The following is a 7,142-nucleotide window of genomic DNA, read 5'->3' on the forward strand; positions in this document are numbered from 1 at the left end:
AGCACACACACACACACACACACACACACACACACAAATGCACGCTGGTGCTGAGCGATTAATCATCATTACGGTTATGTGTCGTTTTTTTTAAACAACTAATTGACCCGAAGTAGGTTCAACTATTTGAATTCCGTTTCCTTCCGGGTTTCTTCCTGTGTGCTCAAAGCGCACATCGCACAGTTTCTCTAGCGATAAATCAGATCCAGCCGGAACTGGAATCAGATCCAACAGGACAATATTCTATATAGTTTATCACTACAGGGACCGTACTCGATTGCCGAGGTAGTTGTCCGGTCTGTGTTTTATTTTACACCTGCTACAGAGTGCTTCATCGTGACGGGATATAGAGAGCAGCTCTTGCTTCGAGAGGTATCTCTACTGGAAAATACACAATCTAAGTGATTGATAGTTGGTATTCAGCAGCTATAGAAGTATACCTTATTTACATTTTAGTGATTTAGCAGACGCTGTGTTACAGTAGTGAGTGGATACATTTTCATTTGTTCTGGTCCCCCGTGGGAATCGAACCCACAACTCTTGCAAGTGCCATGCTCTACCAACTGAGCCACTTTGAAGAACTAGTAAAATAGTGGTTTTGTCAGACGACGTAGGCAGCCGCTCAAAAAAGATGAGATGATGACTTGGAATTAATTAACAAAGTCAACAAATAAAACAAATGTAATAAACACAACACTGACATATTTATTAAAGTCAAGTCATGTGAGTAAATGATGGTTATGTCTTATATCTCCCTCTCTAACTTTATGCATCAACTGTCAGAGCAGCTGTACCTGTACACAGCCCATCTGTAAATAGCACACCTGACTACCTCATCCCCATATTATTACTTACCCTCTTGCTCTATTATTACCACAGTATCTCTACTTGCACATCATCATCTGCACATCTATCACTCCAGTATTAATGCTAAATTGACATTAATTTGTCTCTATGGCATATTTATTGTCTTACCTCCCTACTCTTCTACATTTGCATACACTGTACATTTTTCTATTGTGTTATTGACTGTATGTTTATCCCATGTGTAACTCTGTGTTGTTGTTTGTGTCGAACTGCTTTGCTTTATCTTGGCCAGGTCGCAGTTGTAAATGAGAACTTGTTCTCAACTAGCCTACCTGGTTAAATAAAGGTGAAATAAAATCAATTAAAATAAAAATGGTTAATGAGTGATGAGCAGTAATGGACAGTCACTACCATCATGGGACTTGTGTTCATTACTTTATTCATTCAATCCCAAAATAATCTAAATCGATCGAACCGACACAGACTTCAAAAAGCACTAATTCTCAGCACTAACACACACACAACACACACACACACACACACACACACACACACACACACACACACACACACACACACACACACACCACACACACACACACACACACACACACACACACACACACACACACACACACACACACACAACAGCTGTATAGACTCACTACTGTAAGTCTGGATAAGAGTGTCTGCTAAATGACCCCCAACCTGTAAGTTTCTCTGCATAAGAGCATCTGCTTATTGACTCACATGTAAATGTAAAAATGATTGGATGGACCAGTGATATTGATAGTGTTTTCAATGATTATGAATAAGTCACAATATGCAGAATCTGTGAAATTTTGACTTTGTTTCCCTCTCTTGTCTCCTCCAGATCTCTCCACTTTTCGAGGCTGCCCTCCTCGTTGCCCCCCCTCCCTCTGTATGACCAGGCCCCCCTGCAGCCCCTACGCCACCCCAGACACCCCCACCCCTCCGCCCCTCCCTCGACGTCGCCTCTGTCAATGGGGAACACAAGCCACCTCCCACAACGTACAGGGACCCACTCACAGTAAGAGAGTGACCAAAGCTGGGTTTATAGTTTTTACATGTAAGGACCCACTCACAGTAAGAGAGTGACCAAAGCTGGGTTTATAGTTTTTAACATGTAAAGGACCCACTCACAGTAAGAGAGTGAACCAAAGCTGGGTTTATAGTTTTTACACATGTAAAGGACACTCACAGTAAGAGAGTGACCAAGCTGGGTTTATAGTTTTTACACATGTAAGGACCCACTCACAGTAAGAGAGTGACCAAAGCTGGGTTTATAGTTTTTACACATGTAAAGGACCCACTCACAGTAAGAGAGTGACCAAAGCTGGGTTTATAGTTTTTACACATGTAAGGACCCACTCACAGTAAGAGAGACCAAAGCTGGGTTTATAGTTTTTACACATGTAAAGGACCCACTCACAGTAAGAGAGACCAAAGCTGAGTTTATAGTTTTTACACATGTAAAGGACCCACTCACAGTAAGAGAGTGACCAAAGCTGGGTTTATAGTTTTTACACATGTAAAGGACCACTCACAGTAAGAGAGTACCAAAGCTGGTTTATAGTTTTTACACATGTAAAGGACCCACTCACAGTAAGAGAGTGACCAAAGCTGGGTTTATAGTTTTTACACATGTAAAGGACCCACTCAACTAAGAGAGACCAAAGCTGGGTTTATAGTTTTTTACACATGTAAGAGGGCCCCCACTTCACAGTAAGAGAGTGACCAAAGCTGGGTTTATAGTTTTTACACATGTAAGAAGGAGTAACAGTTACATACACTGGGTAAGACTGTAAAAATAGATCATCAGCATCATTTCCATTCTCTCTCTCTGTCTCTGTCTCGCTTTGTCTGTCTCTCTCTCTTTGTCTCTCTCTCTCTCTCTCTCTATCTCTCTTTGTTTGTCTCTCTCTTTCTCTCTCAATTTCAATTCAAATTCAAGGGGCTTTATTGGCATGGGAAACTGTGAACTAGATAATAAACAAAAGTGAAATAAACAATAAAAAATGTACTGTAAATATTACACTTACAAAAGTTCCAAAAGAATAAAGACATTTCAAATGTCCTTATGTCTGTATACAGTGTTGTAACGATGTGCAAATAGTTAAACTACAAAAGGGAAAATAAACATAAATATGGGTTGTATTTACAATGGTGTTTGTTCTTCACTGGTTGACCTTTTCTCTTTCTCTCTCTCTCTGTCTGTCTCTCTCTCTCTCTGTCTCTCTCTCTGTCTCTCTCTCTCTCTGTCTCTCTCTCTGTCTCGCTCTCTGTCCCTCTCTCTCTCTGTCTCTCTGTCTCTTTCTCTGTCTCTCTCTTTATGTCTCTCTTTCTCTGTCTCTCTCTCTTTCTCTCTCTCTCTCTCTCTCTTTCTCTCTCTCTCTCTCAGATCATAGTCCAGTGTCTCCAGAGTTCTCCCAGCCCTCCCAGTTCACCCCCGATGGAGGCATCAGCAAACTACGACCTGTAAGCCACCCCAAAACCGCAGCCTAGATCAAGCCCAGTATTGAGAGAAGCAGTGTGAATCTAAAATCATTGAGGCAACAGTGCTACATGTGTGTTAAATGACCCCCCCTCCTCTCTCTCCCATCATAGGTCCGTGCAGCACCTCCGCCCCCCAAGCAGAAACCTCGCAAACAGACAGAGAAGACTGAGGAGGTGGAGATCACACTGGTGTGACAGACAGACAGAGAAGACTGAGGAGGTGGAGATCACACTGGTGTGACAGACAGACAGAGGGACAGCAGAGCACAGACTTGGATGACTGAACTTTGAACTGGGCTTCACCTCTATAAGCTTTGAACCCTTGGAACCTCCCTTCACCCCCCCCCCCCACCTCCCTGCACTGGGAAGACATGGAGGAAGATGCTTCTGTTCCAAAGCCACAAGAGTAGAAGCCCTCTCCTCCGCTCTCCTGTGGTCAGACTGTTCTGTTGCCGTTAACTTTGCTCTCATCTGGCAGCCTTTTGAATGACATAGGAATGTCAACGGGAGGTAGAGAATGCTGACGGTGGAGAGTTGCAATGAGTTTTATCTCGCTATGTGAAACAGGAGTTTCCTCCTGTTGTCTTTCGGCCAAATATATAGTCATATCAATCAGGTCTTTTAATGTGTATTAGTACAAGGTACATTACTGTTGGTCACTAGGAATTGTTCTGAATTATTGCGGCAACGTTTCTAGTATTAGCTCTAACGCCGGCTGATGGAGTTCTCTAGTTGTATATGTAGTAGAGAGTTTATCGCCCCATATGTAACCCGTCTGGAAAGCCATTGTACAATTGCAGTTAAAGCACGAGGGGGGGAGAGTGGAGGAGAGAGGTGGGAGATGGAGAGAGAGGGGGGAGATGGCAGAGATGAGGGGGGAGATGGGAGAGTAAGAGGGGAGATGGAGCAGAGAGGGGGTGGAGTATGGAGAGAGAGGGGGGAGATTGGAGAGAGAGGGGCGCGGAGGAGATGGAGAGAGGGGGGAGATTTGTTGGTTATGTATGTTTGTATGTTGTGGATGATGGAGAGAGAGGGAGCGAGATTTTGGTAAGTTTTAAGGGGGAGATGGAGAAGAGGGCGAGATGGAGAAGGGGGTAGATTTTGTTGACGAGAGGATGGCGCGGGGGGGAGGAGGCTGGGTGAGAGAGTTTTTTTTGGGGGCCGGGGGAGATGGAGAGAGTATGGTGCGCGGAGATGGGGAGAGGAGGGGGAGATGGAGAGGAGGGGGCGGGAGATGGTTAAGGCAGGGGGAATGAGAGGGGGGAGATGGAGAGAGAGGGGGGAGATGGAGAAAGAGAAGGGGGAGATGGAGAGAGAGGGGGAGATGGAGAGGAGTGGGGGGAGATGGAGACGAGATGGGGGTGGGAGATATGGGAGAAGCCCAGGTGGAGATGGCGATGCTGAAGGGGGAGATTTGGAGAGGAGGGGGGGGAAGATGGATGAGAGGGGGGGAGATTGGGGGGCAGATGGAGAGAGAGGGGAGTGCTGATGGGGGAGGCATGGAGAGAGAGGGGAGATGGAGTGTAGTAGAGTGGAGGGTGGTAGATGGCGAGAGAGGGGGAGATGGAGAGAGACGGGGAGATGGAGAAGAGGTGGGGAATGGAGAGAGAGGGGGGGAGATGGAGAGAGAGGGGGGGAGTGTGAGAGAGGGGTTGGGAGATGGAGAAGAGAAGGGGGAGCGAGGAGAAGGGGGGAGGATGGAGAGATGAGGGGGAGATGGAGGGGGGAGAATGGGGGGAGATGGCGAGAGAGGGGGGGGAGTATGAGAGAGGGGGGAGATGAGAGAGGGGGGAGATTGGAGAGGAGAAGGGGGAGATGGAGAGAGGGGGGAGATGGAGAGAGAGGGGGGGGAGATGGAGAGAGAAGAGGGGGGAAGATGAGAGAGAGGAGTGGGGAGATGGAGAGCAGAGGGTGGGAGATGGGAGCCGAGGGGGAGGATGGAGAGAGCGGGGGGAGATGAGAGAGAGGGGAGATGGAGAGAGAGGGGGAGATGGAAAGAGAGGGGGGGGAGATGGAGAGAGGGGGGGGGGAGCTGGAGAGAGAGGGGAGGGCAGATGAGAAAGAGGGAGAAATGGAGAGAGAGGGGAGGAGAGTGGAGAGAGAGGGGGAGATGGAGAAGAGGGGGGAAGATGGATGAGAGAGGGGGAGATGGAGAGAGAGGGGGGAGTATGGAGAGAAGGGGAGAGATGGAGGAGAAGAGGGGGGGAGATGGAGAGAGGGGGGGGAGAATGGAGAGAGGGGGGGCGGAGATAGGAGAGAGGGGGGAATGGAGAGAGACGGGGAGAAAATGGAGAGAAGGGGGGGAGATGGAGGAGAGAAGGGGGGGAGTATGGAGAGAAGAGAGGGGGGGTGGGAGGATGGAGGAGGAGAGGGGGGGAGATGGAGAGAAAGGGGGGGGGGGCGGAGATGGGCGAGCTGAAGGGGGAGATAATAATATGGACGAGAAAAGGGGGGGGGGGGGGGAGGAGAATGTGGTAGAGAAAGGAAGGAGGGGGGAGATGTCGAGAGTGGGGGAGATGGAGGAATATGGGGGAGATTGGAGCGAGAAGGGGGAGATGTTGGGAGAGAGCAGAGAGGGGGAGATGGGAAGAGAGAGGGGGGAGATTGATTTTGTGGGGAGAGGGGGAGATGGATGAGAGGGGGGAGAGAATTGAAAAATGAGAGGGGGAGAAATTGGAGGAGAGAGGGGAGATGGAGAGAGATGATTGGTGGAGATGGATGGAGATGGGAGATTGGCGTGAAGAGATTATGGAGATGGACTGGAGAAGTGGGGGAGGATTGAAGAGAGAGGGGGAAATGGAGATTGGAAAGAATGATGGAGAATTTGGAGCAGAGAGGGGCGAATGGAGGAATATCTGTTGTTTGGATGGAGAGGGGGGAGATTTTTTTGGATTAGATGAAGGGCTGAGAGATAGAGGGGGCGAGAAGCTTGGAGATGAACTTGGGATGAGTGAGGGGGTTGGGTGGGGAATCCGGGTGAGAGAGAGGATGAGGATCGATGGAAGAGAGAGGGGCGAGGAAGGGGGTGACGGATAGAAAAATATAACTTTTTTTTTTTTTTTTTTAAGTCTATATTATATTTTTGGAGAGATGAGACGAGGGGGAAGATGGAGGGAGAAAAAGCAACGCGTGGGGTGGGGAGAAATTGGGGGAGAAAAAGAGAGGGAAGATGGAGATGTTAATTTTTTTTATTTTTATAGGAGAAGAAGAGGAAGATGGAGAAATGGGGGAGAGAGAGAGAGGGGGGGGGGAGGATTGAGGGGAGAGGGGGGAAAGATTGGGGAGCAGAGAAGATGGGGACTGTGGAGAGAGAGAGATGGAGCTGAGGGAGAGAGAGAGAGGGGGGAGAATTTTGGATTGCTAATACGTATCAGGAGAGATTGAGAGGGTAGGGGGAAGATATGGGGGAGATGGAGAGAAGGGGAGGGTACTTGGGGGAGAGAGAGGGAGGTGGGAGAATTTTTGGGGAGAGAGAGGGGGGGGGGCTGGGGAGACGGGGGGGCGGAGAATTAACGGGTGAGGGGATAGAGAGGTATTATGGAGATAAAAAGGAGAGGAGGGGAGATGGAGAGAGAGGAAGGAGGGGGGACGAATGGGGAGAGAGGAGGAGGGGGGGGAGATGGGAGTAGAGGAAGATTGGGGGAGAGGAGAGGAGGGGGGAGATGGAGAACGAGAGGGTAGGGGGATAAACATTGGGGAGAGAAGAGGAGGGGGGGATCGAGGAAAAAAGGCACGCAGAGGAGGGGAGAAATGGCAGAAGAAAAGAGGAGAATAAGGGGAGAGAAGGAATTGGGGGAGGATTGAGTCTGGGAAGAAGA

The 7,142-nt window shown here is 48.7% G+C and overlaps 1 pseudogene; it reads left to right on the plus strand.

The window, feature by feature from the left end:
- Positions 1-3,641, plus strand: part of LOC112071171 (F-BAR and double SH3 domains protein 2-like) — a 43,960-nt pseudogene extending 40,319 nt beyond the window's left edge.
- The last annotated feature ends 3,501 nt before the right edge of the window (positions 3,642-7,142 follow it).

Source organism: Salvelinus sp. IW2-2015, unplaced genomic scaffold (assembly GCF_002910315.2).
Source record: "Salvelinus sp. IW2-2015 unplaced genomic scaffold, ASM291031v2 Un_scaffold1539, whole genome shotgun sequence".
Taxonomy (NCBI): domain Eukaryota; kingdom Metazoa; phylum Chordata; class Actinopteri; order Salmoniformes; family Salmonidae; genus Salvelinus; species Salvelinus sp. IW2-2015.